Source organism: Phoca vitulina, unplaced genomic scaffold (assembly GCF_004348235.1).
Source record: "Phoca vitulina isolate PV1807 unplaced genomic scaffold, GSC_HSeal_1.0 scaffold68, whole genome shotgun sequence".
Classification (NCBI taxonomy): domain Eukaryota; kingdom Metazoa; phylum Chordata; class Mammalia; order Carnivora; family Phocidae; genus Phoca; species Phoca vitulina.
The window spans coordinates 7,721,033-7,746,355 of record NW_022589771.1 but is presented as its reverse complement, the minus strand read 5'-3'; the positions used below and the strand labels follow the sequence as shown (position 1 = coordinate 7,746,355).

General features: G+C 55.0%; 1 protein-coding gene across 2 annotated transcripts in view; it reads right to left on the bottom strand.

Moving 5' to 3' along the window:
- ADARB1 (adenosine deaminase RNA specific B1) overlaps positions 1-25,192 on the bottom strand; it is a 130,695-nt gene extending 105,503 nt beyond the window's left edge. The window contains exon 1 of one of the 2 annotated variants that reach the window (XM_032392502.1): positions 25,096-25,192. The gene's annotated coding sequence lies outside the window, so the exon portion shown is untranslated. The remainder of the gene's footprint in view (positions 1-25,095) is intronic. The other variant, XM_032392496.1, reaches the window with a different exon arrangement.
- Positions 25,193-25,323: the final 131 nt, after the last annotated feature.

Here is a 25,323-nt window from a genome sequence, read left to right as displayed (position 1 = left end):
CTACTGAGTTCAAGATGGGGCTCAGGAACTTTGGGTACCTGCAGCTCTACCTTGGGAATTAAAAGATATTTTGCCTTTACTTTGATTCATTAAATTTATAAAGTCAAAAAATGATTGGGTAGTATGCCAAGTGTTTCTCCGTATTGTGGGTGATGGGTAATGGCCAGGCCTGGCACCGGCCACAGCTCTTAGGAAGCTAGCAGCTCTCTTGGGAGCTGGTGGCTGCATCTAACTTGGGGACAGTAAGTGATGGGGGCCAGCACGATGACAGCAGACCATCCCCACGTCCAGCGTGTGCACTCTGCTGCCCTCCACATCCCACGCAGGCAAGAACTCCTCAGTACCACTGTTAACCTAATTCCTAAGAGCAGTATATAACCTCACATCTTCAAATGCTGCTTTATTTCTGTATATGTTGAATAATTTCTACAGTTTAAAGGTGACTTTTAATACATAACTTTTAAATCTTGAACACAAGGTTTGGAGTTACATTACATTCACCTGAGTTATAGTCACACTTTTTAATGTTTTTATCTTTATAACCCCACATTTGAACTCCTTCCTATCAATATTTTTAGACAGTACCTGGGACAAAGCCTAAAGTAGTTTCTGGAAGTTAATCTAATCCAACCATCAACACACACACACCCCCTCTGCTCCACGGTCCCACACGGACACTCCATTATTGAGCAGGCTGCGGGGCCTTCAGAACCAAAGACATGCCAGCCTCAGCATTCCAGAAACACCCAGAGCAAGAACAGCATGTGTGAACAAACTGCATGTTCTGGAGTGCACACTGTGTTTAGTGATTAAGCTTCGATTTATATAAAGTGATACAGTACTGACTTGCATTGAACACAAATGGCAAATTATTTTTTTAAAGGCTTAAGGAGCAATCTAAAGAAAAATCCTAATTTAACAGGTTTTACTCTATGCATTAAAGGATGGCCAATTACAGCTTTCTTTGCCATAAAGAATAATGGAAAGGTTGCGCTCCCATAGGAAATTACACTTTCTTGGTCACCAACCCTACGCCTTCTCTCTCACAGTAATGTTGAATTAACAACCCCTAACAGAAGACATGGAAATTCCTATCAGATGATCCAAGGTTTCATTCCAATCCCAGGCGTCTATCAGATTTTATCTCTATTTCCGGCGCTACCTGCCTGCTGGTGAAACAACTCAGGTACATGTTTTGTGGGGTGGAAATGTCCCTATATTGGGGATCAATCCTTTCTGCCCCACAGGGAAGATACTCAGTCTGGCCTAAAACACCAAGAACAACCTGGCTGTGTCTCTGAGGCTCAAGGATAAGGTGCCCAGCTCCTGACTTCCTGCACACCTGCCCTTGCTGGGGAGCTCGGCCAGGTGCCCAGTCCGGTGCTCACCTAGCTCCTGCTATCCACAGACACTGTTGCAAATGGTTCACACAATCATTCCATCCTCACAGTCATGAGGGAGGTATTAGTATCCCCGGTTTGCAGACTGGGAAACCAAGGCCCAGAAGGTCAAATAACATGTCAAGGTCACACAGTGACAGGTGGGATTGGGATGGCTGAAACCCAACAGTCTGGTTCCAAAGACCAGGCAAATAAGGACTTCCCTCAGCTGCCTCTCAACTGAAAATGAGAGGAACGTCCACAGACAGGCAGGTCAGGGAGAGGGGGGAGGGGCCATGGGCCTGGGGCACCCGGGGGGAGTGTGGTCAGGCGGGAGGGGGCCGTGGGCACACGGGGCAACATGGTTGGGGGTAGGGGGCTGCGGTTGGGGGGAGGGGGCCGCGGTCAGGGGGAGGGGGCTGTGGGCCCGGGGCATCCAGGGGAGTGTGGGAGGGGGGAAGGGGCCATCGGCCTGGGGCAGCCGGGGCAGCATGGTTGGGGGGAGGGGGCCGGGGTCAAGGGGAGGGGGCCATGAGCCAGGGCACCCGGGACAGCGTGGTTGGGGGGAGGGGGGCCACAGTCGGGGGGGGGGCCGCAGTCAGGGCAGGGAGGGGGCTGTGGTCAGCGGGGAGGGGGCCGTGGGCCGGAGCACCCAGGGCAGCGCGGTCAGGGGAGGGTGGAGGCAGGTGGCAGCTGGGCCAAGCCAGGTGCTGGGGCTAAGGAGTGAGTTACAGTTTTACTGCAGCCCCGAGGGTCAGTCACGAGGGGACTGTCTGCGAAGGCAGGGAAGCAGGGAAGGGAGTGAGCTCTGGCAGCTGCAGGAAGGGTGCTGGGAGCATGAGGGGTAATTGAGGGCCCAGACAGGAGGCTTCTGTTGGGGGCAGAGGAGAGATGGTGGTGGCCTGTGGGCCACTGGGCCGGGGGGCGGGGGGGGCATGGAGAAGCGCGCATTCTGGGTGGAGGATTAATGGGACAGCAGGCCCAAGGCATGCTGGGGACTCGGGGTGACCACCAGGAGAAATGGCCCGGTTTCCGGCGACGTTCACCGTGAGGAGGAAAGGGTGGGAAATGGAAGAAAATAAGGCGGTTGGTTCCAGATGTTCGGGAACACCTGTGGGGCAGCAGGTGGAGAGGGCGGTGCGATGCGCTACCTGGCAGGCCTGGGGCCCGGGGCCTGCAGGGAACTGGAGATGGAAAAGCAGGGCCAGGCGGCTCCACCCAACTGCCTGCCTGTCCAAGGCAGCGCGTCCAGACCCCAGCGGCCGCCGTGCCCTCCCACCACCTCCTTCCCCACAAGCTCTGTCCCAAAGCGGCCCCCCGTTCCGCGCCGCGGCAGGCGCCTCAGGTCTCTGCCTGCCCCAACCCTTCACGTCCGGCCGGGACGGGGCCTCGACACCCCTCCCACACCTGTTCTGCCAGCACCGTGGAGAGCCTTCCAGACCACAGCTCTGACCTCACGCCCCTGCCCCTGGGCCACCCTGGCTCAGAGTAAGACTCAGTGACCGGCCACTGGCCCACTGGCCCGTCTGCCCACATCTGCCTACCAGACTCCCAGCAAAGCTCGCAAGTTTACCTTAAGTCTTCCAGCAGAGCTTCGCTTTGGTTCCCAATTAACCAAGCGACGGCACTGGGACCACCTCCCAGTGGAAAAGAGTCTGTAAGGAACCGGAGGGGCCCACCCCCTGTTCTTCCTGACCTGCAGCCGCCGCTGAGGAGGCAAATCCATGCCCACGTCCAATCCCTGCCGAAAACATGGGCCGGGTGGGGAGCAGCTGAACTTGAAGAGGCAGCTGGGTGGGCACACTTAACGTGGGGAAGGTCCCTCCCAAGCCCCGGACAGGCTCCCCAGGCTCCCTCGGCTCTCATGAGCTGTTCCGGATGTGCCCTTGGGGGTTCTGTGCAGGAGTCGACCTCAGACACCATGCCAGGAGGCTGCAAAGAAGTGGGTGAAGACAGAAGCAGGAGCCCCTGCCCCTTCCCTGCCTCCCGGGGGCTGTGAGGACAAGGCTGCGGCTGCCATCCCCGGGGCGCACGGCTGGGTGGTGGCCTGGCCCGAGACGGCCCTTCCCCCAGACTCCTTCCACAGACACAGCAGCAAAAACCATGTGGGGGTCAGGGGACCCACGCTCTTGCAGAGAACCCAGCCCCCCCCCCCCCCGTGGAGGGGGGCATAGTTACCGGCGCAGGCCGCACAGCTAGGCTGGGCCCACCCACAGCAGCCATGCACTCAGGCCACTCACTGCACAGAAGGGGCCCGTCCCTGCCCGGGGCACCCCGCACCCGTCCCCAGCCATTCTCATCACCAGGTAGGTCAGTCCGTCCAGTTTGGTGTAAAAGACTAACAAGGCCACTCGGCCACAGACAGCCCCATTCTCCAACATCGACTCCCCGCTCACCTGTCTCGTGTGGGGGACTCTCCCAACTGGTCCAGAACTAGAGAGGTAAGAAATGGAGCTGAGTACAGAACCCCGCAGCACCGAAGCCTCTGACGGTCAGGTACTAGGACTCCTGCAGACAGGGCTGTGGGGCACCGCCCACTGTCCCTCTTACCCGTCCTCACAGAGCCTGAGTTTGGTACGCGCAGATGCCGCCCGGGACCCTAGTGAGCAGAGGGGCGTGCAGCACTCTTGCGGACAACGAGATGGAGACTGGGGGTTTCCTGAAATGCCTTCCTGATTGAGACACCGCCCCTTCCTGCTTCCCCTCCTTCCTGCTGGGACATCAGGCTGCAGTCAGAAGTCACCGCTAAGCACGAGGATGAAAGAGCAGACAGGAGGGACACAAGGGCCCAGAAAGCACAGTTCCAGGCTGCGCACTTCTTGATATGAGGGGCCCAGGAGCTGAAAGCCACAGCAGCCAGGTTCCCTGCTCCATGCTGCCACACCAACCTGACCCAAACGCAGGCCAAGGGCTCTGCCTGGGCACAGGGACTGTGACCAGGCCTACTAGAGACCTGGACCCACAGCAGTGACCATGAGCTCACATTGCAGGGCAGAGGGAGAGACCACACACATGCCAAGCAGCGAACAGGGCCACTTCAAGGGCTCATCAAGCCGGGTGACGTGGACAAGATCAGCATGGGGGGGCGGGCAGAGGGAGACAGCCTCGCCAGGGAGACAACATGTGAGCTGAGGGCAGGAAGGCAGGCGGGCGGCAGCCTTATAAACACCTGGGGGATGACTGTCCCCACAGGGGCAGAGCAGACACACGGGACCTGGGGCGGGGGACTCTACTTGTGCAGATCTGGGTCAGGGAAAATGGAGGGACAGCAGCAAGGGAGAAGGCCTGTGAACTTTTTCCTAAGGGAACTTACTTTCCCCATGGTGAGGGGAAGTCACTGGAAGGGGTCAAGCCGGGGTCAGCTGCTGGGATGTGCCCCTGGAAGGGGGACTGCAGTGACCCCCTGAGGGTGGACTGCACGGGAGCGAGTCTGGACCCAGAAGAGCCAATGAAGGGAGACAGGAACAGACCGTGAGGAGCTGGACAGTGAGCAAGGCGGGGAAAAAGGAAGGAGAATGACCCCCGCCCCTGTGGGAGGGATGGGGATGACGGGAGATGCGCTGTACCACTTCTGGAGGGCGGCACAAGACCCACAGGCTAGGGAGCCATCGGCTCCCAGGGCAGGCGGGGAGCGTGGCCCTTGGGCTGAGGGCAGGCAGGGGCTGGGGAATCGGGCAGCTCGGGCAGCTGTGTCAGACGCTGCTGAGGGCCTAAGCAGGACAGGACGGTGGCCACTGACCTTGACAAAGACAGGTCACTAGCGACGGGGACAAGCCATTTCAGAGGGACAGAGAGGCCAAAAGCCAAACAGAACAGTGAAGAAGGTCATGAGAGTGGGGACAGGCATCCAAGCTGGGAGGCCCCAGCATGAAGGCCAATGGCCTGCCATCCCCCACGCCGAGGCCCCAGCTCAGTCTGTTCTCGGATCACCTTTGTGCACGGGACAGCTTGAGACACACAGGTCCGCACGAGCAGACACCTCCCTGCCTGGTTCGCTCGGTGCCTGTCACAGAGCCCCCCATGCCAGGGGCACTCAGAAAACACTGGCTGGCAGGAGGTGAGAAGAGCTGCGTGAACGGAGAGCCCCCCGGGACGAGGTCCTGAGGGCCCCAGGGTTCACGTGGACACAGGTGTGGAGCTGAGACCCAGCCGGACACAAGCCCTCGGATGCTGCTTCCCCATGCGGAGACCGCGTCCCGCCCGGTGACCACACCAGCAGCTAAACACGAGAAATACACTTCTCACCAAACCCACAACTCAAAAACATCCTGGGGAATTAATCAAAACTTTCCAGAACTTTACTTCAGGATTCCCAACGTAAAGGTAACGTCAGGCAACAAACTAACACTGGGTCCAAAGTGGGCTCACAGCCCCTGCGCTCTGCCCACAGCAGACGTCAGGACAAGCCCCTGACGGAAGCTGACCTCGTGGGTCCTTAACGAGGCTCAGAGTACACGCTGAACGCTGCGCTTCAAATCTGGCTACTCAGGGAGTTATAAAAAATGTTTCTGACTAATTCAATATATTTTATTTCTCAAAAGAGCCTCCATTTATAAACACAACATCACCAGAAACCCATCTTATGAAAGAGCACATTGTACGTCAAAATCGAGAAACCACCTCTTAAAGTTCTGTGAATCCAACGGGCTACAATCTCGCACAGCCACACAACAAATGAGATGAGTCATGAGTGGTGAGGACCAACAGATCACCAGCAAAAACGAAGTGCCATAAATAAAGCAAGTTATTTAACTTGATTTTATCAAATGTTTTCTCTGCACCCAGAGTGTGACGGCTGTGCAGGGACAGGAAGCCAAAACCAAAGGTACTTCTCAGGGCAGATAAGAGATTCGTGCCCAGAGTTACAGCCAGGAAGACAAGAATAATTAAGTTCTGGCCTGTTTAACAATCCAGAAGGCTGGGGCGCCTGGGTGGCTCAGTCTGTGGAGCGTCTGACTCTTGATCTCAGCTCAGGTCTTGATCTCAGGGTCGTGAGTTCGAGCCCCACACTGGGGTCCATGCTGGCCATGGAGCCTACTCAAAAAAAAAAAAAGATAAAAACCCAGAATGGGGGCGCCTGGGTGTCTCAGTTGTTAAGCGTCTGCCTTCGGCTCAGGTCATGATCCCAGGGTCCTGGGATCGAGCCCCGCATTGGGCTCCCTGCTCAGCAGGGAGTCTGCTTCTCCCTCTCCCACTCCCCGTGCTTGTGTTCCCTCTCTCACTGTGTCTCTCTGTCAAATAAATAAATAAAAATCTTTAAAAAAAAAAAAACCCAGAAGGCCTTGACCAGCAGCGTCTACCTCCAGGACCTCAACACCCTGCCAGAGATTCCTGGGGCTGCAGCAGCCCCATCCGCCGCATCCCCCAGAGGCTGCCGCCTGGCCTCCTCCAGGCCTCTTCCCAAGAGAAGACACAGTGCAGGACACTGAGGCCAGGCCAGGAGACAGGAGGTCCTCTCAGACACTAGTGTGGACACACGACGACAGACCACAACCACCTGGACCCTCGCCACACAGGACTAGGTCCAGAACCACAGAATAAAATGCAAGCAGCGGCAAGAAGACACCTCGGGTCAGAACAGCAGCGGTGTGGCTCTGAGGGCCAAGCGCCCACAGAATGCCCGCTTCTCTCTGCTGATGGCCAGGGAGACCCGCCAAGGGGGCGTAAGCAGGCAGCCATAGCTGGTGCACCCGGCCCGCAGCTGCCCGGCACCTTCCTGGGACCTGGAGCCACCTGGCACAGCATGCCAGTTGCTCAGCACCCCAGCGCCCCTGGCCACAGTCACCCCCGGTTCATCTGAGGCCTGAGCCCGTGAAGGTGGCTGTGTGGCCCCCAGGGCATGGCAGGAGCCGTGCTGCTTCCTTCCCCCGGAGCCTCTGCTTATCTCAGAGCCCGGGCTTCCTGGTTTTCATTGTTTACTGTGTAAATATTGGGGGCGGGGGTGGACTGCAAGGAAGATAGGAGACTCATCAAAAGATTTCAATGGCCTAGCAACAGATTACCCGGTTGGCTCTGAAAACAAGATAAAGACTTCCTTGGCTTTAGAAAACTAAACATGATGGGGCTCCTGGGTGGCTCAGTCGGTTAAGCATCTGCCTTCAGCTCAGGTCATGATCTCAGGGTCCTGGGATCAAGCCCCACATCGGGCTCCCGGCTCAGCAGGGAGCCTGCTTCTCCCTCTGCTGCTCCCCCTGCTTGTGCACGTGCTCTCTCTCTCTCTCAAATAAAATCTTAAAAAAAAAAAAGAAAGAACAGAAAACTAAACATGATGCTAGTTTTGACATCTCTAGGACCTAAGATCTACCTTCAAGAAAGAGAAGTAAAAAATACAAAAATGTATGATGATGAATTATTACTCATATTGTATAGACTTGAGAAGCTCTATTTATTAAAACAATTCTTTAAGTAATTATTCAGGTAAAGTTAGATTTAAGCTATTCAGGGCTTCACTGATTTCCTCCATCTCACCTGCTGTGTTTTCGTACAACCCCTAATTTGATGATTCATTTAATACTTATAGAAAGATATTTTGCTTTTCCATGACATTATTGTCAATGTATCAGTCTGGCTTATAAATTTAAGTACAGATAAATAAGATGTACCCATTTTTTAAAATCCAACATGTGCACAACAATGGAAAAATTACTTTTGATGAGGGCTCTTGAATTCTGATTCCAAGAATTAAAGGTTATCTATAAGGGTTCAACCATCATACTAAGACTTAGTCCCCATAATTATTATTTTCAAAGATTAGATTCCAAGGTGCAACTATACTGGAAAAAAAGGTAATATTCACTTCCACGAAAATGCTTTTGTTTGATCCCTCTTGGCAGCTGCAATATGGTAGAAAGAGTGTGGGGGGGGGGTGGGCCAGCTCAGTCGGTCACTTCCAAGAGGCCAAAGTCGGCTGATAAACAAAGGATGGGTTTCGGAGGTTGCTTCCATCCTCAACAGACATCCCCGGCTGGTAAGGAGGGGTGTGGTGCAAGACCAGGGCAAGGAAAGGGAATATGTTTTTGGCTCTGGATCTCAGCTGGGCCAGGCGACACCTCTACACCGATGGGCCCTGCAGGTCAAAGGTTCTTCTCTGCAGACAGGATGCTCAGGGGGGCCAGGAGCCAACACCCACCCAGACTGTGCTTTTCACACTCTGTGTCTCAATACCTCCCCAAGGAATGAGGAAAGTTGATCTTTAAGGGCTTTTAAATTGTCTGAATAAGTAAAACAGAACTATTTTCTCTTATTAAAATGGGCGAATGGATTTCTGAGGTCCACTGGCCTGCATCCAGCCTCCCTACCCACCATAACAGCTAAGCTCACCGGCGGGGTGGGGGGGGGGGTCTCTAGATCTTTTTCCCCCAGGCAAACCCATCAGTCTCCCTGGGCTGAGGCCCACTTGCATCCTGATCTCCTCTACCCCACCTGATCTCAGAGTGGGTAGCAAATGCACAACAACGCCGTATGGTCCTTGGGAGCCAGGCTCCCATCCCTCGGAGCTGCCAAGCTACCAGGAGCACAGCCCCACATATACCCTGATGCCTTTGGGAGCCAGACAGAGACCACGCTGGTAGGGCATCAGCCTGCTGGCATCCAGAGGGCTGCAGAAGATGATGATGATGATGATGAGCTCACCCACAGCGCCTCCTCAGACGACAGTCCACCAACCACAGAGTGTCACTTCACTCATTCTTCCAAGCACTCTACCATCACAACCCTTGAAAAAATTAACCTTTCCTAATGTAAAACCACCAGATCCAATTCCTTTGTCTTTTCATCATGAGAATTTATTAAAAGCAGAAATAATTATACAAGTAATAAAACTAAACATCAACTAATATTGAAGCAGGGAATTTTGAAATTAAGCAGTGGAAGAAACTGGATTAACTGAAGGTTGATTTAAGTAATACCAGGGGCAAAGACAAGCAGATGTCTGAGTAAGAAGACGACTGGCAAGGCCAGGCAAACCGGAAAAACATGCAGCTTAAAGGTCTATCAGAACGTCTGCTGCCTTACCTCTGGCATCCCAAGTGGCTGACACATAGTAGGTGCTCAAGAAATACTTGTCAAATGATTGCACGGATAACTGAAAAGAGGTTCAATTTATACAAGGGAAGATGAAGAGCTACATGAATACAAGATGCTAGCAACCCCTCAGATTGGAGGACATTTATTATCGTGGAACCTACCTCGTCTTTCCAATAAGGTTAGTGCCACAGTAGTAATAATGATGGGTCAGATGCTCAGTTTTCCAACAGAAGTCCCTATGAGCCCTACGTTTTACTAGCTCGTTCTGAGGGGAAAACACAGAGCTGTAAATGCAGAGAACAGGAAACAAGGAGGAGCAAGGACAGGATGGTGACCAAGGTCAGACCAGCAGCTACCAGAGGGAGGCAGGAGTGCTGACCTGGACGGGCATGAGGAGCCTCAGGGTGGGCGTCAGAGTCGGTCACCAGGCTCCACACCAGCTCCTACCAGCTCAGGAGAGAGGACTTTCCAAAATTCTGTGAACCAGCTGACAGCTCATTGGTAGCTTGGAACAAACAATGGTGAAAATATTTATGCCACGGAAATTGGCAAATGCTACACATCAGGGCTCTTTCCACCCCCCTCCCTCCAAAAACACTGGCCGTTAAAAATTTACCAGCATGGCGCTATGCGCCTTACAGTATATAAACTATGCTCCATAGAAGTAAAATAATGGAGGGGATGAGGGGAGAGGGGAAGGGCTTATTTTGAAAAAGGAAACGGTATTAAGATAAATAGCAAATTTAATTTTCAATGTGTTGGAAGTAAAGAAGGAAAAAATGTTGAACATCAGGAAATCTTTTAATGAAATTTACTGTATTAACAGATTGGAGAGGAAAAACCATACAGCCATCTCAACAGATGCAGAAAAAGCATACAAAATTCTACTGCTAGTCACGATAAAGTTTATTTTAAAAGCTTCTCAGCAACTTGCTTCACTGGATAAAGGGTCTGCACGAAACGCCTTTGGTCAGCAGCACGCCTGGCGCTGACGCCCGAGCAAGAGGAGCGCCTCGGACCACGGCCACCGGGTGAACAGTGCGTGTGGGGTGGAACCAGACACCCAGCCAGTGAACACAGGGAAAGGACGAAGATCAGCGGGAAACAGCATTATTTGCACAATTTGACCCTCTATCTAGAAAACACGAGACGCAATGACAAACTGTGCACGGAAGCAGCCCGCGAGCCCGAGAGCCTTCCTGTACGGCAGGAACCCGCGACCGGGAAACCGCTCCGTGGGGCAACGGCGGCGGCTCTCGTCCCTGTGCACAGGGCAGACCGCTCAGCGATCGGTGGGCGGCCGGCTGGCCTCCGGGAGAAAGATCAGATCTCACTTCAAACTGTATAAAAGCAAATTTCACACAGATTAATAAGCTAAGTGTGGAAAACAGACTATAAAACTGCCAGAAGAAATGAAAGAGGAAAGACTCCTGAGGCAGGAAAATGTTCTCAGACGGGACTCAAAACCTAAGTCATAAAGGAAAAGTCCAGTAAAGTTTAATATATAAACATTTAAAATCTGTCTTTGGGGAAAAAAAATAATAAAATCAAAAGACCAAGGACAACCTAGGAGGACACCTGTAGCCATGTGACAGGTCCCCAGTAAGGGCCTCTGGTATCCCAATCAGCCGGGGCCCCAACTGCCTCCTCCCACTGGAGCCCGGCAATCCCAAGGCCTCCACCCCATAGCTCCGGAATGCTCCACACGGGGAGCGAGGGCACCAGAGTTCCCAGTAGGAAGGCAGGAGAGGACTTCTCACCCAACACAACTCTGAATCGTCGATGGCAATGGGGACAGATGGGAGGACCCCGTCCTCACCCTGAGCTCTACGGTGTCCTGTCACGTTCCATCATGGGCTTTCTTCTTCAGCTTCCTATTTTGAAATGACAGACTTACAGGAAAGTTGAAAACAGTAGAGAGCTCCCCTATATCCTTCACCCAGCCTCTCTTCATCCTACAGAATCGCTGATAAATTACAAAATTAGGAAATCAACTCGAGCACAATACACAGGCTGTATCTGCTTTCACCAGTTTTCCTACTAAGACCCCCCCGCGCCAGGACCCCATCCAAAAGCCGTGCTGCGTTTCACCATCGCGTCCCCTCCAGAAGCTTGTCCTTGGGCACCTGGGCGCTCAGGGAGCGCAGGTCAGGTGTCGTGCTGGGTCTGTCTGCTGTCCCCCGGAGACAGCGCCGTGACTGTGCATCTGGGGCAGGAATGCCAGAGACGTGATGTGCCCACGTGCGATCTGGGGTAGGTGGAGGTGACCGGTCTTATCACAGGACATGGTAACTTGCGTCACCCGGGGAAGGTGTGTCTGCTGGCTTTCTCCACTCTAAAGTTACCATTTTTCCTTTTTTAATAAATAAATAAGTTGGGGAAGAGATACTTCGAGTCTAGGCCAATATCCTGTTACTCCTCAAACTTTCACCCGTGAGGCTTAGCCCCCGTGCCCGAGCCCCACCCGAACCGTTGCTGTGCCACCTGCCTCACGCTGATGCTCGACGGCCTCCTCCTTTCCACACTGATTAAGTCGGACTCTTCTGTCGAGAAGAGCTGCCCCTCCGCCCCCCAAGTATTGACCTATTTATTCAACCATTTGTTCATATCAGTATGGAGTGGCAGGTCGTCATTCTAGTCTGGGGATTATAAACGGATACTATCATCACAAATTTCCCTGCTCAGCCGGACTCAGCTGTGGCCCTCTGTGCTCCTCCGGGGCGGCCCCCGCGCCCCCTGGACACGCCCCGCCCTTTCGGAGCACGTCCTTCTTTCCGCACCGCCAGCCGCCCTCCTTCAAGGAGCCCTGTGTCTTTCTACTGGAGAAGGGTGCTCGGGCACACTCGTGTTGCTGGGCCTTGCTGGGGGACAGAGCCAGGACACGTGCATTCATGTGTATCTCCGTGTCGCCGTACCTGCCCACCCCTGTGTGCACGTGTTAGACACCATGGGTTTACATGGTGACCCGGTCCCAGCCCAGCAGCACCAGGCCCTCAGCCTTCCTCCTGGCTCCGGGTACCGAGCACAGATTCACTGTCGGCTCTGTCCTGTGAGCTCACATTGCTGACCTGACCCCTGTGAGGAACCAAGGCACCGCTGGACTCCAGCCCCACATAATCTAGACGAACCGTGGCTTTCCAAAACCAGGCTAACACTTTCTTCCCACCTCCTCTTCTGTGGCTCCATCACTGTCTGTCCTACGTGGGGCTTGTTTCTGTTTGTAGTCCACGTTCGGTCCCCCACATCCTGGCTGAAGTTAACTTATTTCATTCTGGGGCCTGCGGTTCCAAGAGTCAGGTTGTACTGACACGTCCCGCGCCCCCACACCTGCAGCTGAGTCTACTCCCCTTCCTTCCTACCCAGCCCCCACCCTCGCGGCACCACCTTCGGCTCTGGCTCGTCCTGCCCACGTGCCTTGGGCACGAACGTGTGGTGGAGGGCAGCGCACTAGACACTCTCTGGCGCTGTGCCCCCCTCGCCTTCTGCACGTTCTGGAGATCACCCTGAGTCAGTTCACAGAGACTGTCCTCCACACAGCACTCTGTGGACGGTCAACACACGTGCATGGATAATTAGGTTATCTCCCTACAGCTGGGGGTGTCCCCTCAAGCTAGACCCCTGGAAGGGCAACTGCGGGGTCAAAGCACTCGGCACACGGAGTTCTGTAGGCTGAACGGCGGTTTGAACATGCCCAACTGTGCAGCTCTGATCTCCTCCTCGGACGGAGAGAGAAGAGATCAAATGTTGGGAAAGAGTTCATCGGCGGGGCCCTATCGGGGACACCACACCCGGGGCTGTCATCACACCCTGGCAGCCAATGCGGCATCATGCCCAGGACACTTCATCCTGGAAGTGAAAGGTTCACACGATTCAAGAAGCTCAATGCACCTCACAGAGACCTAAAGAGCAAACCACCTCAAGTCTAACAAGCGGTTTTCACCACCTTGATCAACAACAATGAAGAGCTTTTATCCGAAACCCCCTGCAGAGCCCACACCCACATGAGCATGCACACACAAAGCTGGGTTGCCCATGTTCAGAGCAGCGTTGTTCACAAACACTCCAAACGCCCAGCCCAGTGAAGGGCCAAAACCGGTGTGCTGCACGGTGCGGCGGAGTCCTCGTCGGCAGCTCACCGAACGAACCATGGAGCCATTCCCCCACACGGGGAACCCCAAAGCCCTTGTGGAGCCAAGGAAGCCTGACAGGAGACGCCACACCGCGTGAGTCCACGTTAGTGAAACGTCCAGAAGAGGCAGATCCGCAGACACAGGAGGTCAGTGGTTGCCAGGGCCTGCGGGTGGGATGAGAATTCACACAAACACCAGAACATTCTGGGGCCGACGCAGGCGTAGCATGGCCGCACAGCTCAGACATCTGTGGAAACCACTGCACTGTCCGCTTGCAGAGGGCACACCTCACGGCAGCCACCGAACACAAAACAAAACCCTCCTTACGGCACCCCCCCAGCTTTGGGCTCCGCGTGCGTCTTCCTGGAGCACCGCGCCCACAGCTGGATCACACGTGCCCCCCGCAGCGCCCCCTCCCACAACCCGTGCGACCGGGAAACACTGGTGGTCCTCGCACGCCAGCGCGCACAGCCTGCCCTCTCCTGGCTCCGCCACTCACAGCGGCGCTCCGTCCACAGCGGACGTCCCGCCTCGACGCCTGGGCTCACTAACAGAAGAAACCTCCCTTTCCTACAGCAAGGGCTTTCGAGAGAACCACCTGATTTCCTCAAGCACTCCTCGCCTACCCTGCCGAGCCAACGGAGGGCTGCTCCACATGGGGAGTTTTAGGGGGCTGGGCGGGACAAGGGGCACCCCACACGGGCTCTCTGCCCCCCGCCACCGCCCCCCACACCCGCATCACATCCTGCCGGTTTGGGCAATACCTGCTTCTTCTATGGAAACATCAATCCCTCACCGTTTCGTCAAAGGAAGAAAATTAAAGGAGAGGAAGCTTCATAGTAAAAGGATCAACTATGTCACTCATTCGTGTGCTCGTGGGTGAAAGCCCTCTACTACGTGACACAAAGAACAGAGAGAGGAAGAACTCGAGGGTAGCAGTGCGGAGAGGTAAATGTAACCGTGATCTACACGCGGTGATCTGCGCCACATCCGCGGCTGGACACGGAGCCAGCAGTCCTGAGACTGGGCTCCCCCTCTCACCACTTCCAGAAAGCAGCCCAAACCCGACAGGACTGATCTTCCACAGGGTTTCAGTGATGGTCAAATCTAGGTTGAACTCTATGACCCCAAATTATCGTGGCTCTTAAGTCCCATGATTCACTCCTACGAATTCCACATCATCCTGGATTAAGATTTCCCAGCAACTCCCAAACCAGCTTCTACCTGAAGCAACAAGTAAGTCCTCAGTTCACTGCACCTGCCGCTCCCTCCCCGGGACATTATTACATGAGGTCCTTTAAATGCTTAGGTGACTTTGAATGAAAATAAAGTTTTGCCGTATTAACAACAACAAAAACGGTAACCGTCTGAAGCGCCCAGCCAAGAGCGCGGTGATAGGACAGCGACACGCCGTCAGACCCGGCGCACGTGACCGGTCAAGAGGGATCCCTCTGTCTGATTGTTATTTTGGGCAGATTCTTGTTCTGAAAACAATCAAGACTAATGAGCCTGCACTTCCACTGACGGATCTCACTGGTCGCCAGGACGGGGCAGACGCGACCCCTCTAACCACTGCGCTGTCAGCTGCGGCCCGAGCACAGAGCCCCTGAAACCACAGCCCGGGAAGCACGTGCACCAAGGGTCCGTGCCGTCCACGGTTCTTCAGCGGCGAGCGCCTCGCACAGCACGCACGGCTCCCCTTCTCTCCGTGGGGACACCCCCTCCCTGAGGCAGAAGCCCTGCCTGGTGCAGCGGGAGCTTGGGTGAGAAGCAGGCTGCACAAAGCCTTGCCTCCACAGAGAGGAACCTGCGAAAGTAGGCGCCTGGCAGAACCCATTCGCCGAAAGGGAAGACAAGGAGATGAAGGAGCCGCAGGCGTGGGGTTAGGACGGGAGTGTGGGCAGAGGGGAACCTGGTATCACGACTGACTCAGCCTCGCACAGATGATGAGAAGCTCCCTTACGTCCGTGAGTGAACGCCTCTTCTCAAGAAAACCAAGTCGCGGAGAGTCAGAGAACCGGTGCATCCCATCAGCAGCCGAAACAGAAAGGGAAGCTGACCTATGCGCGCTGCCCGCACACCAAGGCACAGACTACAGTGCCCCTCCCAAACTGACCACCTCGGTTTCTAACTCTATAGTGTTACAAGAGAGGGCTAATTAAATATCACCTGCTACGGAATCATCTTTAGTTAGCTATGATAAGCTTTAGACTTTCACACCTGGAAAAACAATCCTTGCTCAATTTAATTCCCGACAACCAACATACACTAGTCCCCTAAGACGAAGAACATGGAGAAGGGCCTGTCAGGAGTCCCCTGGAGCCAGAACCCATGACTGCACCCCCAGATCCTCCCTTCCCGCAGCTCGCCTCCTTCAGCAGGGCTGAGGTGACAGGACAGTGTGCCAGGTGCGAGCCTCTGGTGGGTCCTAGCGGCCAAGAAGGGACAAGGCACTGCCTACTTTCGACACAGGACTGCACACAGGTTCGAGGACAAATATTTGTGCAACAGCTGACTGAATGACCCTTGAAACACTTAGACTCCTGCATACAACAGTCTTCCGGAAGTGGAACAAAGCTTGGAAATCAGCCACCTGGCCGGCCGGCCTCGTTTTACCCTCGGGGAACCTGCGGCAGGATACTGAAGGGAGGGCCCCCAAGTTCAGAGGCAGGGCTGGGATTGGACACCCACCTTCCTAAATTCCAGCACACTCTCTCGCTTCCTCTCTTCCTCCTCCGCCGAGCACCTTACCGGCCACCTTCCTCCAGGTCTTCGATCCTTTCGATCCGTGAAGCCTCCACCGTTGAATCTGGTATGTTCCATTTTACTTGGCTCTTCTCCGAAACCTCCCAGAATTCCTCACGTTCTCATTTTTGTCCCAATGTAGTGATAACCGTTATGTCTCTAACTGTTAGCACGTAAGAGAACGTGTCTAGCTGTGCGTCGCCCTAAGGGTTCAAATGGTGGCAGCAGGACACAGCCACTCTGGTAGGCTGAGGACGCACTGTTTTCAACAGACTAAATTACGATATTGTCCTTCAGGGTTTTACAACAACTCTGAATGTTTTGTAAATGTTTCTCCTCTACAAAGAAAAGCACAAAAATCTGGAGATAACACAGACATACGGGGCATAAATAGACGACTGATTCACCAAGTACGGCGGGAGCAGGGGAGGGGTGCTGGGGGGCTCTGCCATTTACCACCTGCACAGGAAGTAAGAAAACGTTAGTCACTGTTGCACAGACCCTGATGACCGCCCGCTCTCAGCCACGTGCCGCTCTGAGCCCCAAGGATGGAGGCAAAGCAAGAGCCCTTCCTCCCTGAGGCTTCCGCTCGCTCGCTCACTCGGAGGGCAGCCTGATGGGAGGCAGGGGGCAGTGGGTACGGACAGTAAGAGTAACAGAAGGGATAGCAGGACACACGGTGGGTGAGGAGGTGAGGGTGCAGCGGGGTGAAGCCCAGAGATGGCTGGGGGCAAGGCCCCAGGGCTGGAGGGGGGCGGGGGAGACGGCAGGCCCCTGGGAGGGCTCAGAGATGGGGGAAGCGGCAGGGCTCTGGGCAGGAGACGGATGGATCCATCCTCCCCACCGAAGGCTGTGACCCGGCTGCGGGTCAGGAACAGGCAGAAGGAGACCCGGGGGGGAGGCTACTGAGGGAGGCAGGCAGGAGTGTCTGGAGCAGTCTGAGGCTGATGATGGCGCCACATAAGGAAGAGCTCCTCAGAGCTGCACGAGCAGCAGGCCAGATTAAACTGCCTCCACCAGGCCTGACACACAGTAGGAGCTTCCTGAATGTTAGCCAAATGTTACCCAGCTTTCCCAGAATGTACTGAACTGAACCTCTTAACATCCGATCCCCATCTGAAAAATGGGTGTACGCCCGGGAGGAATAACTGACCGAAGTACAAGGACTCCTAGTTCCTGCCAGTTCTGCCACACAAAGTTGGTTTGGGGGCAGAGGGAGAGGGGCAGAGGGAGAGAGAATCTCAAGCAGACTCCCTGCTGAGCACAGAGCCCAAGGCAGGGCTGGATCCCACGACCCCGAGACCATGACGACCCCGAGACCATGACGACCCTGAGACCATGCCTCGAGCTGAAACCAAGAGTCGGACGCCCAGCCGACTGAGCTACTCAGGCGCCCCTGCTGCACCTGTCTGTGTCTTACAAAAAATATGGTATACACGTTCCAGATCACACACACGTATGCTCACATTCTGCACGTGACCCACCAAGGGACAAGTGATTTGCAGATTCAAAGAGAACCTGATGTAAAGTGATGCCCATAACTGAAGGATCTTCATCTCAGGTCCTTCTGAGCATCATCACAACTCAAAGAGTTCTAAGGGCCCCTCCTAACACCTCCTGTTTCCTCACCCCCTAGACTCCATCCCCGCTCAGCCTGGCGCCCCATCACCCCCAGCCTCAAACTCTGCATGCACAGCTCACCTCTGCCGCACCCTCCATCAACGACGGACCCCCAGCTGCTCCAACAAGCAGGGTTCAGCAGGTGTCCCTTCCACTGGGAATGTCCTTGTCCCCCCTCTGGGCGGGAAGAGCCCGTCTCCCCTGAATGTCAGTGCAGCATCCCTGCTGAGAGAGGCCTGACCTGCCCAGCAGGCCTTGGGGAGGAGCCGCCCTCTGACGCCATCTCCCTCAGCCCTTGTCTCCTCAGTCCCCTCCAGACAAAGGAGCTTCGCGGCAGAGCGTCTGCCCTTGTGGCTGGCTTAGCCTCCCCGCTGGAATGTTGGCCCGAGGAGGCCCAGGCCTTCTCCTTCAGAGTGCGTCCTTCCATGATGACTCACACAGAACCTGTCACTGCGGGAAAGAGCGCCCAGAGCAGTGGAGACCAGTTTTCCCCTGGCACAGCCCACGGGCACACGCAGGGAGTCGGTGAAGGCTGCTTCACACCTCAGCCCGTTGGTGGAACTCCTGAGGAGACGGACACTTCAAGCCTCCGAACCTACCGCAGACAACACGAACCAGCGTGCAAGAAGAGGTCGGACGCCTGGACAGGAGCCTTCAGCAATCGCTGCTACCCCGGGGGCGATCCAGCGTCACTGGGCCGGAGGCAACACCCGTCCCCCCAGGGCTGGGGGGGGCCGTCCTAGATGCAAAGCTGCCATCCTTCTGGACAGCTTAAGACAAAGGAAGCACAAAGCAGGAGGCCAGTCTTGCTAGTCCTCAAGAACAGTACCAACTTCAGTGAGGAAAGGTGCCAACGTCTAGTTAAGTTAATGACACTTTCAGAGATAAGAGAATTATTTTGATAAAGTAAAATGCCATTTCCACATGTATCTTTCTATAAGGATGCCCCAAGCATGTCTAACACCAGGAGCTAATAAGAAACTGGATCCTAAGTCCTAGAGCACAATCCCCAAGTTTCTGGGACTGAGCACAAAATTCTATTTTATTTTATATCTTCCTTTCAAAAGGGCAGCATGTCTTTTAGAAATACTCGTGAAGTCAAGGTTCCCACGCACAGAGGTCCTGCTCCTCCAGCCTTGCCTCTCACCTTCTCAAGGACATGGCTCCTACAATTACCCTTTTCCCAACATAGTATAAAGTTGTCCTCCTCCACTGGATCGCTCTTGTTAACCCATAAACACACCATCATCATTTCCATTTAAAAAATAAAATCACCTGACTCCCCGGAGCCCATGACCCCTCCAGCTGCTGGCCCACTCTGGAGCATCCTCCATGTGACACTCCCCCACAGCGCCCTCGGCCACTGCAAGGCCCACTCCGTCAGCCCTACATCCCGGGCCACCAGACCCTTCTGGTTTCCTCCTCCAACAGACCCCTTTACAGTGGGTATTGCCAGACCCTCCTCCTCCCATGGACCCCTTATCAGAAGACCCCAGACTCCACCCTGTCTATACCCACTGTGCAGCCTGGTGGTTTCAAACACCAGCAACAGCCAAATGACTCCCAAATTTACATATTTGGCCCCAACCTCTTCTTGAGCCCAACCTTGAATTTCCACTTGTATCCAAACATCTCCACTTGGATGACTAATCATAAAAATAACAAGAAAAGTAAACCCCCTTTAGTACTGTTAGAGGTACTATTTTAGGCACTTTACGTTAGCTCAGTTTATTGACCCAACAACCGTAGGATAAAGGTTGCCACTGCTCTTCCTAATTCATGGATCAGAAACCTGAAGCAGAGGAAGATTAAACAGCTTGCTCAAGATCACACATCTGAAATGCGGCGACACAGAGATCTACGCGGCAGCACGCTCCTGGCCCAGTCTGTGGGCGTACCTGCTGGGGCCCCACACGGCCAGTCCCCAGCACCCGCTCTCTGCCCCACACACTCACTCTTCCCCAACTCTGCCATCTCATCGCCAGCGCCAGCCAGCTGCTCAGGCCAGCAGCCCTGGGATCGTTCTGGGATGTTGCAATCCCGGCAGGCTTGCCTACAAAACATGCCCCAGTTCACCGGTTCTCAGACGTGCGTTTTCCCGTGTCTGAATACTCCGAAATCGGAGGTGCCCCGCATGGGTGGCGTCTGAAGATGACAGGAGACAGGACAACATAGCCCATCAACAGGTCAGTCAACAAAGGACCGGAAACCTTTCCTTGGCACCCGCCAATAAGATCAAGCAAGCACCCAAACAGACAGAGCAGGCATCAGCTGCTGGGAAGACAGCCCCAGCCAGCAGGGATGAGGACTTCAGGAAAGCCGGCACAGGGAGCAACAGAGGGGCAGCTCGGAGCACATCGATGCTCAAAGGCTGACTGGGAAGAATCAAATTTTAAATGGAAAGAAATTTTATAATTACTGTATTTTATTTCACTTCTGTTTTCCTTTTTTTTGAAGGCACAATGGTATGGTTTTAAAAGTCGATGCTTCAAGTCCAAGAGCACTGTGAATGAGCAGAAGTGAGGCCTAAGTGGTACGAAGGTACCACATCCCAGTGTAACTGGCAACATTTTCCCGCTAATAGTACAGAGCCTGACAGACAGCCTGCCGGATCTGATGTCACCCCCTGTGCCCCGGCCCCAAGCCCATGCTGATCTCGCCACGTGCCCCTGCAGCAGGGATGGTAGGAAGAGCCCCTGCGGTCCAGGGGCTCAGGGCAGTCCTGGCTTTGCCCCTTATGTGTGCCCTCACTGGAACATGGGAAGACACATAACAGGGCCCACCTTTTGGACTATGCCGAGAGTTAAGTCAATAGATGGAAGGTGCTCCAGAAGCCTGGCTTGTCCCGCTAACGCTAAGGTCAACTAGGAAGGATGGGAGAGAGGAACCCCCCTTCTGAAGGCTCCCCCTCACACTGTGATGACAATCCAAATTCCTTAGGGCAGCCTCAGCCCTCCAGCCTCCCTCCCTCTCACTGGCCTCCCCACGCTTCCAAGCATAGGACAAGGAAGCTCCTCTAGGGCTCCCCCTGCCTGCCTGGCAGCACCCAGCTCCTTCCATCCTCTGAGCCACCTCCCAGCCCCCCCCCCCCCAGCCACCCTCAATTTTATTTTATTTGCACTTCCTGGCACTTAACACTTTAGCTGGGGTTTACCATCCCCTCCTCCCCCATAATGTGAATCACAGGAGTGCAGGAACCACTCTTACTGTGCTCACACCCATGTCTCCAGCACCTAGAACGGTACCTGGCATGGGATGAACACCTGCCGGGGATCCCCCGGGAGAAACAAACTGACCTAAGGGCAAGCAGAACTTCCCTGCACTTCCAGTAAAAATTCCAGGTACCTCCAGGCCACCACACCCTCCCCACCCCATCTTCATTTCAATCCATCACAAAGATGCCAAACTGAAACCCAAAGTCCTTTTTCTCTGTACACTCCCAGAGCACCTTGCACACGAGAGTGGAGGACAGCAGCAAGCGGTGCGAATCAGAGCACCGTTTACAACGTCATAATTCGGCACTAATGGTCTGGGCCCCACAGCCGTCCAGCTCTGCAGTAAGGCCATGTGAAGACCTCTCTCGGCCACTGCGTCTTCCCTGGCCACACGCCAAATGAAACACGAAAAGTCCCTCAAGGAATAAAGACATTTTAATTGCTTCAATGTACAATTTTTATTTTATTTTTATTATTTTTTTTAAGTAAGACCTATACCCAACATGAGCTCAAACTCATGACTCCAAAGAGTCACAGCTCCACTGACCAAGCTGGCCAGATGCCCCCAATGTACAATTTTTAAACGAAATTCTCACTGTTTACCTTTTCTACCACATATATTATGAATATATTTTTACAGGGTTTTTTTTTTTTACCACCACCATTTCCGTCACACCAAATTATAAATTTGGAAATTCACATTTTAGAAAACTGACACAAAAAAAAATCAAGTTTTTAAATAAAATTGGAACTCTCTAAGCTTTTCAGTTTCACACTAAGATTGACAATTTTTCTTAAACAAAATTTTTAAAGGCTGGTAAGTATATAATTTCACCTATTAAGCTCCAAAGTATACTTTCCAACCATCTGCTATTTAAATAACAGTCCTTGTTCCAAAGTTTAGGACTAAGGGATTGTGGGGACTAGTAAAACACGGTCGGTTTCACCTGCACCCATGTATAAAAACTATTCACAGCAGCCCTGTTTGTTACAGCAAATATTAAAAACTGTATCAAAACATACGTACAACTGCGACTGCATTTTGACCACTGCTTGGAGATACACAATCAGCTGGCCACAGAGGAGAGAGGAACTGGAGTGGAAGGAGCTTTAACTCTTTGTACCTTCTGAACGCACTGTTACATTTTTACATCTATACATAAAAATGTTTATGCTATACATCTTAAGGTTTTACAACTGAAGTCACGTGTCTTAATTTTCACAACGTAAAGCCATAAAGCGATTACTACAACTGCCAGCATTTGAACTTCTTTGAACTCTCTCTTGCCCAGCACTGTACCCCCAGCCCCGTAACAGGGAGGGCCCAGCACACAGCAAGCCACAGATGTATCTGTCAACTGAATTAAGTCTGCTTTACCCATTCACCGGACAAATATAAGTTTAAAGAATTTTCTAATTCCAAAAATCTGAAAGAAACTGAAATGCTTTCACAGTGGGTCAATTCACAAAGGAGTGCATTTGCCTATGAACCAAGAAGTTGTTTGCCGATGACGTTATTAGCTAATTCTCCTCTCCTCACCTCCCAGTACTGACTTTATGAGCACACTGCACCTCGAGACACATGTGTCATCAATTTCTCAGAGCTGGACCAATTTTCTTTTCACCACTGCCCCCTGCAGAAAGGCCTCCTTTTCCCCCTTCCAACTATAGCCTCCAATTTTGAAGATGCAGTTGAATATATTCAGTCTCAGGAACCCTCAGACATCTAACAGGGCATTACTCACAGATGATGCATTCCTTTCAAAGCCCTTGTGAGTCCCCTGCCTCGACCTCTGCCCTCTGGCAGGGTCTCCGCACCCAGCTCAGCAGGTCTCATCAAATATTTATCAAGCCCCTGTTGTGGGTGTGCACTGGGAGAGGATCTGCCCACTGGAGGAGCCGTGCAGGCGAGGACAGCTAATTCTCCTATCCAAGGTGGAGCAGTCCCACCCAGCCTGCCTTCTCCCTTCCTCCCCGGGGAGACCATGGGCAGGCAGAGGGTAGTCTCTGCCCCAAAGAAAAGATGGGTCATTAAAAGACATTTCCCAGGAACAAGACAAGACAACCCACTGTTCTAGAAAATGCAGCTCTGGTGGCACCTTCAAAGGAATAAAAATATACAGGTAAATTTAAGAGGAAACAACGAGGATTAAATCAGTATTTCTATTCCCGAAGCTTACTGATCTATCATCTTAATTAGGGCACTAAGTAAAGAAGCAAGTTTGATACCAAGCCACTTTTCGTTATACTTGAAGAGTGGAATGCTAACCATTATGGTTTCTTTATTAAGGAAACAAAATGTCCTTATCAGAAGTAACTAGCAAAACCTGGTGGCTAAAAATATTAACTGCGAAACACACACAAGGGTGCCGGACTCTGACAAATACCGGGACCAGAGCACGTTTCTCGGGTCTGTAAACCCGGACTCCCAACACTTTTAGCGTCCACAGCTCAATGTGACACCTTCCCTCGGACCCATCCACAACTCGGTAATTTTCCTACTGCAGATGTGAACACGTCAGAATTCACCTCGGGCCCCCAATCGCCCCAGATTGTTCCGGATCGCTCCAGACGCCCGCCACCCGCCGCGGGAACTTCCCCGCCCCGGGCCGCCCGAGGCGCAGAGCATCCCACGCGGACACGGCGCCCTCGGGAGGGGACTCGGGGCCGTCCGGGGTGCAGCCTTATCCTGGGGGGCCCAGCCTCCCCTCCTCGGGGGCGCAGCCTCATCCCGAGGGCGCACTTTCCCCTCCCCGCAGCGCAGAGCTTCCCGCGCGGACGCCGTGCCCTCCAGAAGGGGACGCGGGGCCGTCCCGGGCGCAGCCATCCCTCCCTGGGGCCGAGACCATCGAGCAGACGCGGCACTCCCGGGGAGGAGAAGGGGCTGCCCTGGTGCAGTCTCCCGTCCCCAGGGGCTCATCTCCATTCCGGGGTGCAGCGGGAATCCCCTTTATCCCGCGGCTCAGCCTCAACCCGGGCGCAGTGTCCCCCCCACTGGGGTGCAGCCTTATCCCGGGGCGCAACCTCCGGTCCCGGGGGCGCAGTCTCCCCTTCATCCCGGGACGCAGCCTACTCTCCCCGGGGCGCAGCCTCTCCTCCCAGGAGTGCAGACTCCCCTTCATCCCAGGAGCAGTCTACCTCCCCCCCCCAACACACACACCAGTGCAGCTTCATTCCAGGGGCGCGGCCTCCCCTTCATCCTGGGGCGCAGTCCCCCCCCACCACCGGCGCAGCTTCACCCCGGGGCGCAGTGCCCCCGCCAGGCGCAGCTTCATCGCGGGGCGCAGTCCACTCCCCCACTGAGCGCAGTTTCATCTCGGGGCGCAGTCCACCCCCCCACCACCACCAGGCGCAGCTTCACCCCGGGGCGCAGTGCCCCCACCAGGCTCAGCTTCATCGCGGGGCGCAGTCCACCCCTCCACCCGCGCAGCTTCATCCCGGGGCGCAGTCCACCCCTCCACCCGCGCAGCTTCATCGCGGGGCGCAGTCCACCGCCCCCCCACCGGGCGCAGCTTCATCCCGGGGCGCAGTCCGCCCCCCCACCGGGCGCAGCTTCATCTCGGGGCGCAGTCCCCCCACAGGCGCAGCTTCATCCCGGGGCGCAGCCCCCCCACCGGGCTCAGCTTCACCGCGGGGCGCAGCCTCCCTCTCCCGCGGCGCAGAGCATCCCGCGCAGACGCGGCGCCCCGGGGAGGAGACGCGGGGCCGTCCCGGACGCAGCCTCCCCTCCCCGGCCGGCCCGCACCCCGCCGGGCAGCCCCCCGGACACCTCCGCCCGGCAGCCCCTCGGGACCCCCGCCCGGGCCGGGCAGCACGGGGGTCCCGCTTGCGGCGCACGCCCGGCCCGGCCTCACCACCTGCTCGGCGGCGCTTACATAAACGCGGCCCCGGCGGCGGTGCCCGGCCCCGGGGTCCGAGCCCCCGCCCTCGCCTCGCCTCGCCTGGCCTCCCCTCGCCTCGCCTCGCCTCCCCTCGCCTCACCTCAGCCGCGGGCCCCTGCGCTCCGCACGCCGCGCCCAGGCTCGGACCGCGAGGCCGCCCGGGCTCCACTCGGCCGCCGGGGCTGCGGCGCGCTGGCCGTGGCCTGGCGCGGCCCCGAGCGCGGCCCCGAGCACCGCCCGACCCGGCCGCCTCCGCCGCCGCTGCCGCCGCCTCAGCCTCCGCCTCAGCCTCCGCCCTCCGCCCTCGGCCCTCGGCGCCGGCTCCGCC